The following is a 22528-nucleotide window of genomic DNA, read 5'->3' as shown; positions in this document are numbered from 1 at the left end:
CATCTGCATCCGCACCACATGTAAACTTTTTACAATATTGTATCCATATCCGATCCGCATACTTTGTATTAGTATCCAAACAACATCCGCGAAATGTGGAACCAGATCCAACTCACAATCCAGGCATTCATTGTATATCATAACATCAAGCGAGAATGAAAAAAAATGAAAGTACAAAAAGCAATTTTTAAGTTGTTTGCTTATCTTTGTGCAAAAAATCTTCGGGTCACCACTCAAAGGAGATGTCATTTTATCAATATCAGTTTCATCGTATTTATATTTAAAGCAATCAGCCTTCCCGAGACACTGCGCTTCGAAGGAGAAATTATCTCCGTTATGTGATCGTCCTAGGAGTCCACGACACTTTGCCCAGAAGTTCACAAAAAGGATGTCGAGGCACTTTTGTTTTTGGAATCACGACCACACTACCCTTTGCGGAGGGGGAGACGTTTCTTCTACTTTGTTGTGACTTATACGTTTGAGGTTTTCTTCGCAAGGAAAATGTTTTCACTCTTTCTCTGCCAATGTACTAGCTTTCTCGGGACGATGGATGCCCTGCAATCTTTACTTTTTTCCATAGATAGCATTTTTGACGAGAGGAAACGCACTAACTGAAACGATCTTCAGTGAAAATCAGATCTTTCTTAGGATCCCTATTGTTTCTTCAAAACCTGTTTTGTGGAAATACATTTCGTGGAAAACTTTTCATTGACATGCATTTCATGAACACACGGTTCGTCGACGCTGTAGGTTTTGTGGGCACATGCCTCTGCGGCGATTTGTTGACAACGCATTTCTTCACTAAGCCGCTAAAAGCTAGCACGCGATTTACTAAGGCGAGCTTAAACAAACCATACCCCCTCCCCCCTGTAATCCAGGCGAGGCGCAAAAGTTTGTTACGAAAATAGCAGGGATGTCTGCGACGAAACGTGTCAGGTTTTCCGATGAGACGAACGGGAGAATCTTTTCGATCAAACCTCGCATGTCGACGAAACGATCTGTAGATGAAACGTCAGTCGACGAACTGAATGCCACCGGTCAAAAATTTAGATTCGGATCCGCGGATATCCGCATCCGCAGCCCCTGACCTCAGCATCCGATCCGCAATCCGCCAAAATGTGTCTAATTTTTATCCGCATCCGCCCGTTTACTGTGGATATCCATGGATATGCAGGGCTCTAATTATTTCCCTCCGCAGAAGAGATTTTCCTTTTTTTGTTTTCTTCTATGCCGTCGACGTGGTCGCTTAAAAGAAAAAAAGTCAGCTTTCTGTGCAAGCTGGCTTTCCCCCAAGGGATATGCCTCGCTAGGTGAAAGCCAGCTTGCAGAGCTAAACGGCACTTTTGGCAGTTCAATCTATCGGGAGATGCTGCAATGTTTTTTTGATGTAACCGCATTTTAGCTATATCTTAAATCATGGTAAATAATAACTCACACCATACACAGATTATGTGCACAGCTAAGCACAGCTCAGCCAGAACAGATCCTGTGCCCTTCCAGGATCATCAGAAACACCAACCTGTCAGAGCGTCAACGTTTTCATGTGTTAGGGGCTTGTTGCCCACTACACCCTCCTAGAGGAGACGCCTGCAGGCTTGCCCTGACACACTCCTATCGAAGAGCTCCGCAGGCTTTTATAGTGATCGGCTGACCATTCTGAGAAAGGGGCCAGGGGTGGCAGCCTTTTCCACGGCGTGTGTAAATGCTGCCTCTCACATTTTGATGTCATGACCCAGATGAATCTGCAGTGAGTAACATTGTCAAGCATATGAATAAAAAGTGGAGAAATACAGGCAACACAAATGGGCTCTCCACTTTCGACTGCAATCATGTTCCTGGTTTGTTTTACTCATATGCTGAATTGTATCTATAGATAAATACAAATGACATATATTAAAGGGGCACTCCGTAGTATCCAAGATGGCCTATTTATGTTCCTAACTTAACCTATGTGCTCTAGGCATTCCGAAAGTCCAAAACTTACAATTATGTGCAGCTTATTTCACTATTAAAAATGCGATCAAAGACAGCGGATGTGGTTGAACCAAATCAAGGCGAATAGGGTGTAACAGCGACACTCGTCAGTCAATTGCAAGCGAGGGCTTCCCGTGACCACGACCAGGACTGGTCGGCTGCTTGTCCGCGCGTGAAGCCATCGCTTGTGATTGCGTGATGAGCCCCGTTCGTTGTTTGCCTACATTCGGCCAGGTTCGGTGGCGCCATCTGTACGTCTGAGATTCACTATCTTTTATCAGATTTTTATTAGTGAAATATGCTGCACATGATTGTAAATTTAAAGTGTTGGGATGCTTAGAGCATATAGAATAAGTTACGGTCATAAATAGGCCATCCAGAAAGCTCCCGAGCGCCCCTTTATGAGAAGGAATTTTAGATTTGGAATATGCATTCAGAAAGAAGGTCCATTATTGCCGTACACATCAAATACTAATAATGAGATCAAAAAATTGATCCATGTGCTTTTCACATATATAAGATATTGTAGGTACCCTTTAAAAACCCTTTGACAATTTTTTTTAATTTCAAAATCGCACTGTACGAAGGAAGTATACTGCTGTGCACTCCCATGATTTGTTCAAATATGTGTATTCTTGGGCAGCCGAGCTATGTAAAAAAAACACCTTTGGCCCCACTTTATGCCAAGTCATGAAAAAGGAAACACGAATGAGTGTGCCATCACCATAGCTCACTACCTTCCCTTTCTGTGTTCAGAAATAGGCATCAATATGGATCACCTCTGTCTTCTTCGCTAGTCAATACTAGCGAAGCGGGCTAGCTTACGAACCCCTGGATAGGTATTATTGCCTCTGCTAAACTGTAATTTGTGGGACACAGATATCAGACAGCACTGTTGTTACTCTCATCTGCATGTACACTTTTTCGAAGATAGTTCACCTTCTCGTCCTACGGCAGGACATAAACCATCTGCTTTTATTCCTATTTTTTTCTATTTTTAGTAGAAAAATAGGCACCGAACGAGCATATTTTTTTAGATATTTACAATCCTTAGAGGCCGTCGAATGAGTTATCACTAGGGCTCCGGGATTTCGAATAAATCCGAAAATCTCCGAAAAACACCCGTCGGTAAAATTTGATTCAATTCGGATTTATCCGATAAACCCTAATTTCGATGTGCCAATGGCCCCACCCCCTTCCAATAAACTAGATAAATTCGGTATTTTATAATTAAGTTTGATCAGCGTAAAGGGTAAATGGTCCCGGGAAAATGCCACCACAGTTTTCTTTCAAATCTCGGTTCATTGAAAAAAAAAATCTTACCGATCATGTTGTCAAGGTTCAGAACGACATGTCATTGTGCATTCGGGTCACGACAAAAGCCCCTGTATTGGCTTCCAGTTTGGGCCATACTATTTGTGTTTTAAGAGAAAAAGAGGTTGTGTTTTTGTAACAACTAAAACTATATATAGATCCTAGAGATTGCATAAAATTGAAAGAGGGGCAGTTGAAGCTTCCCAATTACATCCTTTAACGCTCCCATAGCGTGGCCGCGGGGCAGCATGGAATAGGATGGGATGAATACGTGCTTCCCAGCGACTACCTCCACGAGTTTTTTTTTAAGGTGTCGGCGCTTATCCAAGCCACAGATGTGTGCAACTTTGGCCGTGGGACAAATTAGTATTGCCGATGGCAATGGCACCAACAGCAAACCCAGCTGAAGAAATATTATTTGATATAAGCGCGTTTTATTTTTCCTTTTCCGCCCCCATCAAACTCTCAGGCCTATGTAAAAAAGTTAACGCCATACCAAAAACTAATACCGGCTGCACTAAAAAGCATAAAACCCGTACATACCTCGCTCAGAGGGAGTGATTTATTCCTTTCCCCTTTCATGTGGCAAGCAGTACATACGACAAACTGGAAGATGTATAAATGACAGATTAAGAAAACATAAAAACAACACCCGATTAGCAAACCCCGGACTTTTGGGCATTGACTGCCGTGACTGTGGGTGCACAGCGGACTTTAAATATAGAACCGTAATTGGAAAGAACCATCACCAACTAACACGTGAAATAATAGAGGCAGCTAATATCAGAAAAAGGACTGATAATTGTGTTAGCAGTCCATCCATAACGCTTACCGAAAAAGAATTGTTATATCTTGACTCTCGAAGGTAATGTGCGATAGACATTGCTATTTCTTTGTACAAAAGAGAACGAAGAAGTTTAATACGGGTAAAAAAAAAAAGACGAAAATACAATTTCAGTTGTAAGTCAGCGCGACGTGAGTGACCATTTTTCTGGTGGGCGTGCATTTTCAGCGTGAGTGAGTTTGCTTTTGCGCTTCTCCTACAACGCAGTCAGAGGCACCTTGGGCAATGGCACTGTGTGTGTGTATGCGAGGGGTAGGGGGCAGGCAAACACAGCAGAATCTCGCTAATACGAATCTCTCCACTCCACTCCACCCCCTCCCCTCATTCAAAGTTACCCAAACATTAAACGGCAATGCAGTTTGGCACAACACGTTGCGCCATCTCGCGGCTGCCAAATAAAACACTGGATGGGCCAGAACGGCCAGGATCGCGGGGATTGCGGGTGGTCGTATTTATTTATTTATTTTTTAATGCACATACCTACATCGCCCAGGGGGCATTATTGTATGGGGTTACATGAAAGAAAATGCATGACAAACAAGTGAAGCAACAAGAAAGCCTAAAATAACATAGAAGCTCCAGATACCTATTGGAAACAAAAGTTTTGTAAAACTGAGGAGAACATGTTTTGTTTTCAGGAGAATTGACAATTGAGCTGTTCAGACGGTTCCACTCGGAAATAGTATGGGGGAAAAAAGAGTGGGCAAAAACATCCGTTCGGCGGTTAATTTCTCGAACTTTCATCTGGTGATCCGTTCCTTTTGATAGGTAATTTGGAGCCTGCTAATACACACTTTTATCGATTCCGGTATGGTCATTATAAATAGCGTAAAATGGCTTTATCCGTAAAAATTTTCTTCGTTGGCAAAAGATACTCCAATTAAGTAAGCTTTTAAGTTAGTGATGCTCAAACGAAAATCATAGTTAAAAAACCACGTGTGAATGTGGCATTTCGTATCAACGTGAGCCTTTTTGGGAACTTTTTTTCATAAAAGTAAGCCCCGGTTTTATGTCTCCGTGACCTTACCGGGCTCCTGTGACATCTCGCCTACTCCTAGAGTTTCCCCAAAAAATAAACGTCGCTACTGCTGCGTGAAAGACTGCCACAGTCACGAAGGTGGTTCACGCGTCAAACTATACCGATTCCCTTCGAGATCTTGGGAAGCGACGCGGCGAACAAAGTGGATTATTGCAGTGCGACGCATCAAGTAAGTGAATTATACAGTAATTGTTGAACTGAACGAAAATACATGTGCAGGCTTGGAAAGGGGTCCGACGAACTCGTTTTGCAGGCTACTCGGCAAAATAACAAATTCAAACAAGTGCTTTTACGAGTCACTTAGACAACCACACAGGGAAATACGGTAGTAACAATCAGGCCGATTGTTGCTTTGCTGTGCCGTCGAGAATCAGGCGATTAGTCCTTCAAGAAGCGAGGGGCCCATTGGCCCGTTTCGACACTCGTAATTGTACGTGGACACATATGGTCACAACCAAAACCTTTTAAACCTGCGAGTTCTGAAATTGTGGATTTTCGTAGCACATGTGTTTGTTTCGGCAACCAAATTTAATGCCGAGTCTGGTAACAAATGTGACGGCATGCAGAAAACAGGAAGCACAAGTTTTTTTTTAGGAAAAGATCATGCCAAGCATCAATATCCTTCCCTCACGCACACTTTGTTGCCTGTCACCTTTTTACACCAGGCTTGCGTATCACATTACAGCCATTGCAACGTGCGTCTTGTTCTCTAGCATGCATAGTTTGGTTTCAATTGCCCACCTTTTATTCTAGCTGGGGGCGAGCGTGAGGAAACAGGAAGAGCGTGCTGCACCAGGCTGGGGCCGGGCAGAAACGATGCAGCCGTTCTGGTTGGTCTGGCCCATGGCGATCCCCGGAGCGTTCCACCAGCAAGGTTCGGATCACGAACGGCGGAAACGACTAGACCTGGCCATACCGGCCTAGGCCATGACGATCCTGGACTGGTTCCGCGGCGATGCTCGGGCTGTGATAGCCCGGAACAGCTAGCCCACGCAGCGCTGGCGTGGGAAGGGCGATCCGCAGGCCTGGACACGGAGGCCGACTGCAAGCTCTGAACGACGGCCGACAACCAGGGTCGGCGGGCCTGGAGTGCCAGCTCTCAAAGACGGAAAACTGGGAAGAACAGTAAACTGATTAGCTCTCTTCTCGCTGTATTGTGTCACTCCCTCGGCGACGAGCGAAACACATACCGATCGGGCGGCGATTAATATAGAGCGATCCCACAAGTGGTTAAGACAACTCAAACAGGTGTCCAAAGGACAACTCAGTATGCTTGCCGGCTGACTATGCTGGGTAACAAAGACTTTCGAACTGATAGCCGCCAGAAATTTTTCTTCTGAAAATCAATATATTGAGGCTCGTATCGCTCACTGATGATGAAGCTACAAACGTCTGAGCAGAACTAATGTTACGAAATTGCCGGTTTTCAATGCAGCAAGCACAAAAAGAAGCAAAGAAATATCCTTACCTTCTTCGTGACGACCGTTTCTTCATCCGGGCCAGATTGCCCAGTGTTGTACATAGACGCCGCCGACGATTCCCACCACTTCTAGCGACACAAAAGTTTTCAATTCGTTTTTATTTTATTTTTTTTAACCCTTTAAGGCAAGTGTATTTTTCAGGATACATTCAATATAATAATAGTTTTTCTGGAACCCAAAGCATTACTCAGGCGAAATGTTTAACGTATCTTAGCAGATACATTTTCTGGTTTCGGTTTCGTAGTCTCGAATGTTCGCCGCCAGGAGATTTCCAGATACTCCGTTGGCGTAAACATAGATTCAGTACAGTCACTAGGTTTTAGAGACAGCGAAGGGAGAGTGGATTTCAAGACTGTAGAGATTACCAAACAAAGATTAAGTGAATGGTGGCAGAAAGCGATAGAAAACTAGCTGTTTTCTTATTAACTGATGGCAAGGGGGTTATATAGCCTCACTTTCTTTGCAGTGCGGAGTGAATATAGATTTCACATTTAAATATTCTGAGCTTAAATGGTAAAACAAAATGGATAGGTGGCGTAAGCTACCGCCCGATCCAAAGGGCTCAGCCGGATTCATCCATTCATCCATCCGGCGGCTCCAATGTGCAAGGCGGCGCCCAGGACGCGTATTGTCCTCGTCGTGCTATGCATTTCGACCTGCTCTTACAAAGGTAAGTTGTACTTTGCTCTGAAATTTGTTAATTTTGCATTTTTAGAAGTTCTGAATTCCATAGCGCACGTATTTTACCCTGAAACGTATGAAAGTCGGGGGAAAAGTACATAGTAGATATGCCTATCGTGTAAAGGCTGTTTCACATGCTGCGATTCTCGCCCGAAATCGGTGCGATTTCCAGTAAATGTTCGATTAAAATAGCAGTTGCACTGCCGCTGCGGCTCTGCGACTGGTTTCGACCAAGTTGGTATTTTGCCGCAGATTCGGTGCGATCGCTTTCTTGTCATCCAGCCGTTCATTATTCAGCTTTCATCCACGAAAATAAATGTAGACACATAACAGCTTCTGGTTTAATGTTTAATTACGAAGTTTTTAGCGTTACGTCCAACGTAACCCAGGTTAAGTTCCAATCACCGCCTTCCCTGTGTTCACGGGGGAGAGATAGAAGGCGGGGGGAGGGGGGTTAGGTATACGTGTTTCAGTGCTCCGTCCGGACGTAACGCTAGCCACAGCGGCTTAGTTATTAGAAATTCCTGGTTACCGTATTTACTCGCATATTGGTCGATACGTCGTATAGGTCGACCTCCTAACTTCGGGACCCCCGAAAAAAAAAAAAAGTTGAAAAATATAATACCGGGATTCGCGTATTGGTCGACCCCCCAGTTTTGATGAGGCGATTTTTGAAAAACAGGTCGACCTATACGACGTATCGACCAATATGCGAGTAAATACGGTAACAAGGAATAGGTCGACCTATCGACCTATTCCCAAAACATTTGTGCTTATTAAGACGTTTTTGTTGTATTTTAGACAAAGCCAAACGCGTCGCGTCCGGGTCCGAAGCGCCGGCCTTTCCGAGAGAAAATCGCGTGGTTGTTTGAGCATGGGAAACCAAACATTGTGATCGCACTCGCTGCGTCGGCTGTCGCACCGAACTTTGTTTCACACAGTCGCTGCACGTGAAACAGGCTTAAGAGAGGAATCGCATAGTAGCTCTGTGATTTCTGTGGTGTTCCCTTCCGTGCTTAGATTTGGTAGTGCTTTGGTAGTTTTAAGCCGATAAATGTTTAGCCAGGTAAATAGGTTGGGCGATAGTTTAGGGGCGGGCGTTTACTTTGAATTTTCCATACCTATGCACGAGGAATCAGCTGTAATTGTCGGGATAAAGCTTCCTGTTTGGTGTGGTTTAGTACATCTCTATGTTAACCTGTTTACTTATAATATTTGACGCGGTGCTGTTTTCTTTTAGGTTTCGTATTCTACTGCTGCCCGATGGAAATTCCATTGGGATCTTTCTGCTAGACACGGAGTCGCGATCGTTCCTGTGTGGTTTTGATTCCGTAAAGTGGAACAGTGTCCGATGCGGGATCTAGTGATAGTGAAGTGAGGGACGGTGACGAGGAGAACTTTCCACCGAAGGGCCTAACAACAGAACTTCCAAGCGATAACGAAAATGAAGGCGGAACGCCCGCCTGTACAGTTATGTCAACGTCAAGAAAGAAACAAAGGTCACCGCCGCACGTTTCTGACTCGCAAAAGGAAGACCGGTGTTGTGTGGAGCCTGCGAAACCCTCTGTTGGCCAGATAAAATATTTTCAAGTTTTCATTGATGACAAGCTGCTGACGATTGTTGACGAGACAAACCTCTATGCTGTGCATCAGGCTGGAGCGTATGGGTGAACGTTTGTTACACTGTGTCGGCATGGTTACGCAAAGTACATATTCGAACTGAATCGTTGCATCGCCCCTTCAATTAAACACCTCATAAAATCAAATGTGGTGTTTGAGCTCTATACATCTTATTTATTTTACAAGAAAACATGTTTTCATTCAACACCCGACATATGTCCATAATGCGTGCTCAGCAGACGCACCCTGGTCTGCATGTCAGGCCAGTTTAGTGTGCCGTGGTTTGCAAATTAGACTGGTCTGGTTTGATTTAGTGTGCACATCAAGCCATTCTAGTGTGCTCTGGTGTGCACATGTTGTTTGTTCGTTTGTTGGTTTGATGTGCGCACCAGAACACACCAGGCCGGTATGATGTTTACACCAGCAAACACTAGGATACACCAAACCGGTCTGGTGGATTTTTTAATAGGGACTCATATTTTGCTCCGTCGGAGTCCGACCACGTGGGCGGCATGTTCCCGACCCTCGGCCTCTGGCGTACGGAGCACGTCGATCGTTCTCCTAGATTTTGATTTTGTATGATCGTGACCAAAAATCACGTGCACTATATACGTTTCAGTGGCCGAGAGTTATTCTGACGCACTTATTAAATTTATTTCTCCCGACATCTGCCAGGGCATGATTCGCGGCTTCTGGCTGGCCATATTCGAATTTGTGGAGACGCCCTGGAAGACGCCTAGCCCGTTCTCGGCCCTTGGCGCCTCCGCTTGCCTCCTATGCCTCCCAATGAATGGCGAAACTCTCTCAGTATGAATAACCTCTTCATCGTTTCAATAAACATGTTTTCTCTCTCTCTCAATACACGGCTCTGCACGAATGTAAATATTAATCCGTCGTCGTGGCGCGCACCTAAAATCGACCGCGATACGTTGTAGCAACAACACTTAGAAGACATGGTTGCGGCACCTCCCCGTCCAAAATAAAACAAAAGAAAAATGCGAAAGAAGTAACAAAAACGTGATTACCAGTGGATCTAAATTGAGCCACCTACCTCCCATGCAGCACAATATATTGTGCCAACATTGGTCTCAGCATGGTTAAGGTGGCCCCATATGGTACTAGCTTAACCAGTCTAGAGTGAGCATTTCATGATGTTGGCACTGAAGTGGCTATATTTCGGAAACATCTTCCGTTTCTGCCAGCGTCCAACCAATATCTCGACATCTCGGTTTCATGACGGCAACATTTGCCGTTCCTGCCAGCTTCCAAAATATATTGCTGCATCCCGGCTACATGACGGCTACATGACGCAACATTTGTCGTTTCTGCCGCCGTCCAACCAATATGTCGGCAAGGCGCGCTTCCTAGTCACCATACCAGACGATTTGCCCCTCACTACACCTGAACGCGCCATCTTATCAACGGGTCTTTCCTTCGTCCCTTCACTTCAAAGCCGACCTGAACCTTTTCCTTTACATGTGGAGACCGAACAATTATTCCGACGCCTACTCTTAGACGCCCACTTCACCCAGCACCCGTCCAATTTCAACCGCACAATTTTGGACTTCAGTAACCCGAAAACTACTATCTGGATCCTGCCTCCCGCTAAACACCCCGAAACCGACAATTCAATCAAAGCATGCCGTAGTATTCTACCCAACCCTTCTAGCAACCTAATCTCCAAATCCCGAAACCCAACACCACAAGAAATAACTGCTCTAAAGTCCCTTCGAAACCGCACTGTCATCGTAATCAACTAAGCCGACATTGGTGGAGCCGTCGCAGTCTGGTGTAGTGATCTATACTCTGAGGAAGCTCTCCGACAGCTCTCCGTTTCTGATTTTTACGAACTCTTTCCTCCGACCCCGCCGCCGCTTTCCAACATAAAATTACACCTATCGTAGAGCTCCTAATTGAAACTAACTCCCTTCCCCCTGCCGCAAATCGCCTAATTGTTCGTCATCCCTGCACCGCCTCAATCTACCTTCTTCCCAAAATTCACAAAGCAGAATCTCCTGGCCGACCAATTGTGTCCGCCAAATCCTGCCCCACTTCATCTTCGCTTTTGTGGGTTCGGTCCTGCAGCCTATTGTAGAAAACCTGCCCAGTTAGGTTAAAGACATAAGACATCCTCCAACGCCTGTCTAACCTGGCCCTTAACCCGGCACTATCCTTCCACAATGGACATCACATCTCTCTACACTGTAATCCCTCATGCCGAAAGACTACAGGCTCTGTCACATTTTCTTGATCAGCGTCCTTTTCAAAACCCTCCGTCTCACGCCAAATCCGCCTCGCCGAACTTGTTCTAACACTAAATGCCTCCCAATTAGAGAACTCCTTCTATCGCCAGTAATGTGGTGTAGCGATGGGCAAAAAGATGGGTCCCTCGTTCGCCAACCTTTTGTCGGCTACGTCGAGCACTCGTTTTTTTAATTCCTTTTGACACCCGCCCCCACAATCTTATGGTCGTTATATTGACGATACTTTTGGTTTTGGCCCCCCTCCCGTGATTGACTGCTTCACCAATGCACTTTGTAACGCCCACGCCTCCCTTAAGTTCACCTCACTGATTTCGAAAACCTCTTTCAACTTCCTAGACTTAAATTTCTCCGCCTCCGTAGGATTTGCAGCGACGACATTTATTTCCGTCATCAGCTTAAGACGATGACCACCTTCTATATTGAACCTGGTTACCCACTTGGCCTTCTGCGCAATGCCAGCAGTGGCGTTTCTAACATTTCGCGGCACGAGGCCCTATTTCCCCAATCAAGGTCTAAACTCCCGTGCAACTCCCTCATCTTCACGTTCCGTCCCTCGATACCTAGGCTCGGCAAACTAATCATGGGCGCCACTTCCCACCTCGTAGACTCCAAAGTTCTTTCTACAACACCCGCGCTAACTTACCGTCGACAGCCCAACTTACGATCCCTTTTAGTACACAGCAACCATTCCATAAAAACTCAAACTTTACTTCCCGGTACCACGCCATGCGGCGCCCCTAAATGCCTTACGTGCAAACAAACCGGCCCAGCTCTCAACGTGCTAATGGGAATCCCTGACAATCACACCTGTAAATCTTCTAATCTGATATACATTATTTCCTGCACGCCCTGTCCAACCTTATTGTATGCCGGCGAAACTGACCACCGACTCCACGAACGCTTCAGAGAACATCGCAGACTCGTCACACTAGAAAGAGCGGGCCGACTCAAACATGACCTCTCCACACACGTATCTAAGCACTTCTCCACAAATCACTCTGAACTTAAGATGCGAATATGCGTCATCAAATCAGGTTTCCATAGACCCACCTCACGGAAAAAAGAGGAAAGCAGATTAATTTTTTACTTAAAGACGGCATTTCCTTCCGGTTTCAACAAGAAACTTCCTTTCGGCTATTAAACATTCCCCTTTCTCCCGCTCCTCTCTCCTTTTTTTTTTGATAATTTGGCCGGTCACGCGGGCGCTATAAGCTTCCCCCCAGCCGCATTCCTCAACTTGTTGACTTCAAACCTCGCACCTTACTTGACGACTTTTCCTCTTCCCTCTCTTTCCCCACCACGTCACATCTGTCACGTGTTACCTATGCCCCTTGTATATACGGTTTTCTTATTCTGATATGTCATCTCCCCTTCCACCTGAAGAAGACCGTTTGGACGAAACGCCGTTCCCCTTCTTTCCTTTGGCTCTTGTCTTTCACTTCATATCCCTACTAATACACTAACAGTGCCCGGCAGAACCCCACATCTTCAGATCCCGGCTACATGACGGCAACCTTTGCCATTTCTGCCAGCTTCCAAAAATATTGCTGCATGGCGGCTACATGACGGCGAGATGACGGCAACATTTGCCGTTTCTGCCAGCTTTCAAACGATATTGCTGCATCCCGGCTAATGACGGCTGCATGACGCCAACATTGACCGTTTCTGCCGGCGTCTAACCAATATGTCGGCATCCTGGCTACATGACGGCAACATTTGCCATTTCTGCCAGATTCCAAAAATATTGCTGCATGCCGGCTACATGACGGCAACATGACGGACACATTTGCCGTTTCTGCCAGCTTCTAAACGATGTTGCTCAAAATATATAAAGTTCTATCCTTGGTATATCTAAAGGATGTATCGGGCTCTGTTTTGCAAATCCGAATGACAGCACTGCACCAGCCAAATCGTGGCAACATCGCTGGGTTGCTACCATGCTTTAGCAATATTTAGGCACAGAAGCGTTTTCACCTATGGAACCTTAACCATCAGACTTTAGAGCCTTAATTCATTCATGTTTCTTTCACCTTAGAGCGGAGCTCTTAGGCGCCCGTTTCCGGCTCCAGCAGCGTCGCCGACGCGTAACCTTAACCCGTCGGCGTAACCGTTTTTCGTGACGCGTCACAAAAAAAGCGTTACGTGACGCCGAGGCGTCACGAAAAAGTGTTACAGAACGCCGACGCGTCACGAAAAATCGTTACGCGACGCCGAGGCGTCACGAAAATGCGTTACTCCGACGCGTTACGCGACGCCAAGGTGTCACGAAAAAGCATTACGCCGCCGCGTTACGCGACGCCGATGCATTCGAAAAGGCGTTACGCCGACGGGTTACGCGACGCCGACGTGTCACAAAAAAGCGTTACTCCGACGCGTTACAGTTACGCCGACGCCCATGGCGACCGTAAAGGTAGCCGTAACGCGTCGTCGGTGTGACGCGTCGCCGTCGGCGTAACCGCGCGGTGCATTATGGGAAACGTGCCAGAATGCACCGTGGTGACGCGCGCGTTGCATTATTGGACGCCTTCAATAATGCATCAAGCGGGAGGAAGGAGGGGGAGAAGTGGAGGAGGATGGAGGAGGAGGAGGGACGAGGAGGAGAACGAGGCAGGGGGAAGGGGGCTCCCCTTACGAAAATGGCAGATCTGGACTTATATATAAAAAAAAAACAAGTATGGATATATAAAAAATTGGGCAGATTTGGCCATATCAAGTACATCAGTTTATATAAGCCTTATATAACCAGATCTGCCCAATTGTTTATACATCCATATCTGGGTCTGCCAAATAGGGGTATATCTGCCTCCCATATCAGGGTGCTTTTTTTTTTTTTTATTCTTGCAGATTTGTTCTTAAAAAAAGCCATGAAAGCCACACTTATGCGGTTTCTGCGAGTGAGTTATACGCCCAGGGTAGCTAAACTCGTGGAGCACAACTTTGTGCCCGAAAGTTGCGGAACACGCTAATTGGACTCTCGCGACGCTGACGTCAAGCCGAGCGAGGTGTCACTCATTTGAACGCTGATTTCTTCAAGATCGGCAGAATGTAGCAAAGTTATCGAGGCGCGCGAGGAGCGTGCGAGGAGCGCGCTGATGGAACGGCTGCGCCGATGACGTAGCGCCCGTTTGTCCCTACATCCCTACGCCAAGCTAAAATTACTGCTTTGTAAATTGTCCCTAGGTGACCTGCTGGCGCTCCAAATCCCTCCAAAGTTTGTGTTAAAAAGAATGTGATTCGAAACCTCGTTTGTCGAAGTTGTTGCTGACGTCAAAGTGAAGTTTCCGAACTTTGCGAGAGCTGTGGTTTGAGCTCGAAAACTTCGCTTCGAATCGAGGGGAAGTTAAACTTTGTCAACATGGCGGTGCCGTACGCTGCGGCCGAGCTTATATTCCGCCACCGTCGGCGTCGCTACCGAGACCACCGGGACGCCTTTCAACTCCCCGACGACGACTTTCGGCGACAGTACCGGCTATCGAAGAACGTTGTGCGTTGGCTCTGCGACGAGCTTCGTTCGACGCCCGGACTCCGGACGCGGCGTTCAATCGCGTCCACGATGACCGTGGAACAGCAAGTTCTCTGCGCGCTCCGGTTCTTCGGAACCGGTAGCTTTCAAGGCATGGTGGCGGCAGACGAACACCTGTCAGTCTCCCAGATGACAGTTAGCCGGGCTGTCAGAGCTGTTGCTGCTGCCATCGTGGAGTGCCTCGGCAGCGGCTGGATTAACTTCCACGCGGAAAGCAGAGCCGCCACCAAGGAGGGCTTCGCCCGAGCCGACGGCATGCTTGCAGGCGTCGATGGGTACGTGGACGGGACTCATGTCGCGATCCTGGGCCCGCGAGACACGGAGACCGTCACCACGGCGGCCTACTGGTGCCGAAAGCATCAGTACGCACTCAATGTTATGGTGGTAAGTTGTGCAGTCCCTCTCTTTTGCTATCCTATTTCTTTTTGAACTGTGTATACGGTGATTCACCAGTGAACTGAGTAGCAAGCAATGATTCCTCTGCGGACAGCGCGCTCCTCAGTGATACACGCGCCGTCCGACTTTCTTTTGGACAGCACTTAAAGGCGCGAGTGGAATGCCGTCGGAGGGCGCTTGAACGCTCTGCAAGAGTGCCGTCGGGCGACACTCTGACATAGCCTTTTTAACTTTTATTTTATCTGCTAAGTTGCTAGCAAATGTTCATTGAGGGACCAATTACTCCATTTAAGAGGTGCAAAATAGACAAAACAAAGTTCATCGAGTCATGATCTTGAGGCGCGACAAAAGTGGTGTTTGGCGAGGTCGTCGCCCCGCCAATACCCGTTTGTGAGTAAAAAACAGCCTTGAATGCTTTTGCACTGTGTTTCGGATCATGTCCTCCTATTATGAGTATGACCAGTGAACACTGGGAATAAGCTACTTCGCGAAAGCAATATAATGTAAGTTCGGACAAGCATTTTTCTCTAAACATCTGTGTAATAGGCAAACTTGTGAACGATTCTGTGCTGTGCATCTTTTGTGCCTTCAGTGACAGTATCCCTTAGATTTGGGCTTCTGACTAGTCGAGGTAACAGTGGTGTGTGGCAGTGATAACATTGAGATAATTCTGTATGTGACAGTTGGAGAAGAACTGTACATTTAAATTCCTGCATTTGTCTGCCAACATGTTTCTAATTGTAGTTTTACTAGCATACAAGAAGAAGACTATTCGTTCTTGAGTCTATGCAAAGAGTATTCTATAGCTTGTTTTCTTCTCAAGACTTTGACACACAATGATGCGCAGAAGCGGTCTTGTTGAACTCAGAGATGCATTTTAGGAGAATGAGTTTGTTCAACAAGTTCTGGAAGTGACTTAATGTTTGCATGGACGTAATATTGGCGAACATCGCGACTTAATTAATATTAAAAATAATAGATAATGTAGACATGTTTCCCTATGATAACGAATATGTAGAACTCCGAATTCCGAAATTTAATGCTCACTAACGATTCCTCGGTGCCACAGTTCACCAAATTTTCAATATACCGAGCCCACGAAAATGAAGTCATTTAGAGTAGAGCAAATGAAGTGTGAGGCAGAAACATGCAGCAGGTGAATAGGTTGTTTGCACATGACGTCAATTCGCCATTTTGTTGTTAGTTTGTTTTTTCAAACAAATTTACTACATTGAAGGATTACATTGTAATCGGTTGAGATGATGTCAGCGGTGCTGTACGCATTTGAGGGGGCATGTAAATCCTTGGAATGCTCGAGTTTGGCACACGCCAGACAGCTCGCAACAACAAAATGGTGGACGAAATTACGTCAGTGAAAACACCCTATACACCACATGCCATTTAGTGTGAGAAGTAGAATATTAATTTGTACCGACAATGCTTGCACTAATAAAAATAATGTATGCGTCCTTTCTCCAAGTGTAACAAAATTAACCATAGGGAAGAAGCTTGGCCATGGATTGCTCACTCTTTAATAATAACAGCAGTGTGTTGGAATTCCATACGATTGATGTGACAAACTTCCGTCGCTGTCCTCTGCAGGTGTGTGACTACAAGGCACGGATCATGTACATAGACCCAAGTATGCCTGGTGGGGCCCATGATGGCTACGTGTGGAAGCGGTCGTCCCTCCGAAGGGCGATGGAAAGCGGCCTCCTTTAGCCTGGGGAATTCCTGCTGGGTAGGAAATTAAACTAGCATTTCACAAATGTACTTGACAATGGGGTGAATGGTGAGGCCACAGCACTGTTTCTCATTGGTGTCTTCTGTCTTATGCCATAATTACCACAACAACCAACAAGGACACACGTGGACAAATAGTGACTAAACTGTACCTTGTACATCAGTATGACTCTTCATATTTTTAATAAAAAACAATCCAATTGATTTTTTTCTTAATTTTTACAAGACAAACTAAAAAAATAAACTTATTTTTTCTTATAAAATGGGATTTGCACTGGTACATGACCCCATGCAGGAAAAACATAACATTTCAAGTGGCTGTGCAGATAACATAATTGTGTCAAAAAGGTCTGAATTTATCATTTGCTAGTAGTTGTTCAAACCACCACTGTCAGCTCCTTACAGGCTCCGTGAGGAGGACATTCAGTAAGTCAAATGCCATAGAATTGAAGTAAAGACTTTACTTAATATTCCAAAATAAATTTTGCCCCTTTAATGCACTGCTTCAGTTTATGCAAGGTTAGCATGGTTCATGTATGGTTCAGGTTGATGGAGGCATTTGAATCTGCGGGAAAAAAAGGAAACATTCTGAAGATTGGTCCTTTTCTCACCCCTGCCTGCAAGATGCGTGTTCTCTCCAGAATATATGCCAGGGGTGGCCAGAGTGACATGGGGTTAGAGCCACAGACAAAACAACAAAAGTTCAAAGAGCCGTAGGAAAAAAAGAGGAGGGGGAGGCAACTTTTAAAAAAAGAAACAATATGGAGGGAACAGTGCTTTCTAAAGGGGACAAGTATTATCGTTGACTACAACAAATAACACCAAGCAGCAGAAAGTTACTTAAATCAATAAGCAAAAATGAATGCTTTGGCTGGTTTGCTAGCCAGCTACTGCCCCTGACACCCGTTACGCGTATTCGGTTGGAAATTCTTTCTAGAGCAATAAAGGAAACAGTGTCAATGGACACATCAATGTGTCAAGGAGCAGTCCAGCTGTATGTACGTAGTGTAGCACTAGGCTGCCAAGACTGCGAGCATTTAATTTTAAGTTCTAGGAATCGTTTCGTCTTTGGAACACAGGAGGGGAAGGGGGCACACTCCCCGAAAGGCGTAAGTCGCACTTAAACCCGCGGTGAGCCGCATGCGGCAAGCGAGCCGCAGTTTTTCCACCCCTAATATATGCATTTGTGAGTGGTGGCCAAGGTTTATTTCACAATGCTTGATTTATTTTAGTGTCTGATGTCATGCGTTCTTGTTGGGCATGCAGGAGACAGTGGCTATGGCCTTGCCCCATGGCTGATTACGCCAGTTCCCGGCACGCTCCAGTCAAACTCTCGGGAAGCGAGGTTCAACGTGGCCCACTCCTCCGTGCAATCTGGGGTGGAGCGCTGCATCGGCCTGTTGTAGAACAGGTTCCGTTGCCTCCACAAGCACCGGACCCTGTACCACCCACCGCAGACCGCTGCCACCATCATTGCAGCCTGTGCAGTTCTGCACAACATTTGCATCGCTGCGGAGGAGCCGGAACCCGAAGCTGAAGAAGGAGACGACGTAGAGGGCGGTTCAAGCAACGGTGGACCTGAGCCACAAGAACCGCCACCTGGGTCGCCACGGGTCAAACCATTAAGTGTTCTCAAAACACTGCAGCCTCTAGCACAGTTTGTTTGTTCACTATTCCGCCAACAACTTCGCGCCTTTCTGGTGGTAGCCCTTTTGGCAATATGAGCGGAAACATCTGACCTGGTTTTTTTCTGCGTATGCACTCCCAACAAGCTCTATTTTCTCCAGTTTTGACAAATAGTTTGAAATATAGCACCTTCACTTTGCATTCCATTCCTGGTTTTGACAATAATTCTGTCAAAAACAGGCAGGCATGACAAAGAAGTGTGAAGGACTTTCAGCTCATATTTTCTGTCACAGTACATTTATAAAAACACAGACGGAGAAACATATTTAAGATTCTAAAACTACACTCACAAATATAATTAACAAATTAAACTTCGACATATTTTATGGGAGCTTTAACATCACTAAGTTTCTTTAAATTATTCAAGGCCATAGACATGTCAGTCACAGACAATGAAACACTATAAAATGAGTCTCGTTCGCATGATGGGCAAGAGCTTGAAGCACCTACCAACATAAGCCATTTCCACTCACCTTAAGAATGAGGAACAGAAAAGCTCACGGCGAGTTCTTGCCTTGGGCATGACACTTTGTCATTTAAAAGATTTTGCAAAAATTACAAACCATTAAGTTCTTTTTCTTCCGAAAGTGTGTCCGTACCCAGTTCACCTAGTAGCCAGGTACGGTTATGCTAACGTTTCTTTCCGAGGTGTCGGTCATACATAAAACTAATGTAACTTCTCTGGATGTTTTAAAGTTGATTAGGTTTCAAAGAATTAACTGAAACCTAGGCAGTAGATGCAAAGTCCAGACCTGAGTGGACATAGCATACAACACGAGCACAGATTACAGTATTTTAACCTCTCAGGTAGTTCTAGAAACCATGCCAAGCATCCGCGGTGATGAAGCGAGCATAGCATTATTGTGCGAGTCCATTCGAAGTCTGGAGCCCGATAACATGCCAGGATCATATATGACAAAAATTTTGTTTACTTCGGATATGCTGTGCATGGAACGACAAGTATGCACTCTGTTTTAGACTAAATTTGATGACGTTAGTCTTTCTTGAATTCAGCTTAGGCCGTTATTTGAAGGCCACGCATTGACTGCTCCAATATTCCTCTGCAATTCCATGCAGTGTCCTTCAACCTTGCGATATATATTTACATCGTCAGCATACTGTAACAATTCAGGGAACTGAACCGAATCAAAATTATCATTAGCAAAAATATTCTGCAAACGAGGACCAACATTATATCCTCGAACGACTCCAAAAGTTGGAGGTGTGCGGCGACGACAAGGCTCCCGAAATATGGGTAACGTTTAAGCGCCCTGGCAAATAACTATTGGACCGTTTGATGAACCCATCAATAACACCCTATTCAGATATCTTAGTTGGAAGCAATTCACACCGTGCACATTTGGCTTCATAGAGTGCATATTGAGAACATTGAAAAGTGTCCATAAATAGAAGCTGGCCATTTTCATGCCAGATCTTGATAAATCGCCCCTGTTTAAATAGAGACTAGTCACTTTCACTGTTACTCTTGCCAGTATATTGACATGGCTTGAGCTTTAAGATGCATGCAGAGGTGCCTGTTGCAGTGATAAGATTGCTGCACCATTTGCACCCAACTGTGCAAAAGTGTCTACCTTGCTACATTCTGCTAACGTTCAGCTTAATGCGAAGAATATGTGCTAACAATGCTCCAAAAGCTCTATTTATTTTATCAAATTAGAAAGTATCTTAATGCATCACTTCACTGCCAGATTGTTAAGTTACGCATGTGTGAATTTTCATAACTTTTGGGTATCGCTGAAAGTAATGTGTAGTTTGATACGACCTTCGTACCGAACGTGACTTGGTTCTGAGAAATTTTGGAACATTGCTCATTGTTTGTGGTGTGTTTGGGGAGTTTAAATAGCTCCATTGAGTAACCTTTCACCATTCACTGATGCACTGCAGAAAGGTTACGCCTGCAAAGTGAACATCGCAATTTCGTGACTTTTGCTTCGCTGCAGTGCAGCCTAAATTTAATGGGTGAAACACCCCTTCGGTATAGAATGGTTCTCAACTGCAAGTCAAATGTGGACTTGAAAAAAATATATGCCTGGGTGAGTGCTGATTGGCACCATATATGTGGCAGTAAAGTTTGCTAAATTAAACTGAGGTATTAGTTTATCTACTAAACCAGAGAATTCTGACAAGTCGCGTGTATTGCTGGTTGTAATTATGCTTCTTTCTTTTTTTAAAATTCAAATTTTAGTTGAGGATACTTCGCACTTGAGTATCTGGAAAGGGTTGAACATTCACATTCACCAAACATGGCTGGGCTGCTTTTTAGGTTTAATTGTTATGTTTAGTTAACACCCTTTTTACGTTTAGTTAACACCCACCTTTTTGTGGTCGGCAGTGAAATGAATGCTTGGGAATAACACCAACAATTTCAGTGAACTTTTTAAAGAGTTATTTATTTTCCACATGCTTTCTTTGTGCCATAGTGAGTCTCTGCATGTAAGATATATCTTTGAAATTTATTTATGCTGGGAAGTGGCTCTACAGAAGGGCAAAGTAAAAAAAGTGTAGCAGTTCCAGGTGAGGAAAGACCAGCAGCTTTGAATCTTGGTCGGAACCGAATGTGTTTATTATGACATGCTTGTCATAATTTTTGGCACATGAGCCACAAAAGCATTGTATTTTATTTAGACAGGCCAACACATGATTCTTAACATATTATTTTGCAGTCGATTGAATAAGATTTCAGATTATGCTTATGGTACAAAAGTGTTTTTTCTGCTCCAAACAGTGTTCCAAAATGACCCAAATCATTCCCATCACTGGTGTTTCTAGTGTTCTAGCTCACCTTTCACCCAGGTGGAGGGATGAAGTCGTCATGGTACCAATTATTTAAAGCCGACGTTGGGCTACCTATGTTGTCATGGCGATACAGCACCCTTGCAGGCTGACTCTCACCTCCCTATGAAAGGTCACCCCCCTGTGAACACGACAAAGAAAGGCCTGACTGCGGCCTTTCTTAGTTGTGTTTTCTAATCCCCACAAGGTATTTATACATCTGAGGCAAGAATCCACGTCCAATGGATTGTTTCTTGATGCCATGTCGCTCTGTTACCAACATGTCTTCTTGACAATGCAATTTGTAATTTTAGTACACAGCAATTTTCTTGTGACTTGCAGGATGGAGCTGCTGTGGCTGCACCACACGAGCGTCACATCTACGCGAGGGGCCTGGCTGTGAGGAATGCCCTGATCGCGCAGTTACCTCAGGCACGACGACGGCAGGCCGGACCAACCCGACAGCGGCCTTCACATCGTGGACAGTAACGACGAAACTGTCTGTGTTACTAATTTTTTTAATTATCTTTCTTTGTCTTTTAGTTTACCTTTTTGTTTTGTGTCATTTACTGCATTTGAGCCCTAGGCATGCAAAGATTGAACACTCTATGGAAGCACCTTTCCGTGTGTAGTTTTGTATTTTCAACGTAAACTGTAGAAAAAAAAGAACCTGTAAAGTGTGTCGACTTTGTCTTTCTAAGTTCAGTCTTAGCCGAAAGAGGTCACTAATCAGATCAGCAAGATGCAGGTAGAGAGGCATACCTACTGCTCTATGTCGGGGTTCTCAGAGTTTTCGACGAACCTATTATGTACATCTCGTCTGACAGCCAGTGCCTTGCTGTCTTGTGTCCTTTGGTGTGTTGTCATAGCTCTAGGCCATGGCCATTGTAGTGTTGTGGGCAGTGATGCAAACGAGAACAATGCAATTACCAATAAGTAATGGTAATGTTTAACTTCGTAACTAGTAAACCATGTATTCAAGCATATCAGAGCCTATATCTGCCTGCCCTGAATGACAGCTGAGGAACCCCTCCCGGTCCCGTCACTGATGTTATAAAGCATTGCAGTATTCTACACACCTGGTAAACTATCATGTGCATACAGGGAGTCTTTGGCTTATAGTTATGTATCAGTGACTAGCTGAGATCTTCTTGAATAGCGCCCTGTTGT

The 22528-nt window shown here is 45.1% G+C and overlaps 1 pseudogene; it reads left to right on the top strand.

Moving 5' to 3' along the window:
• The first annotated feature begins 14893 nt into the window (after positions 1-14893).
• Positions 14894-21847, top strand: LOC8026646 (annotated as a pseudogene).
• The last annotated feature ends 681 nt before the right edge of the window (positions 21848-22528 follow it).

Source organism: Ixodes scapularis, unplaced genomic scaffold (genome assembly GCF_016920785.2).
Source record: "Ixodes scapularis isolate PalLabHiFi unplaced genomic scaffold, ASM1692078v2 ptg000769l_1__unscaffolded, whole genome shotgun sequence".
In the NCBI taxonomy this organism is placed as follows: domain Eukaryota; kingdom Metazoa; phylum Arthropoda; class Arachnida; order Ixodida; family Ixodidae; genus Ixodes; species Ixodes scapularis.
Note: the sequence above shows the minus strand (reverse complement) of the source record. Positions and strands in the feature narration are given on the sequence as shown.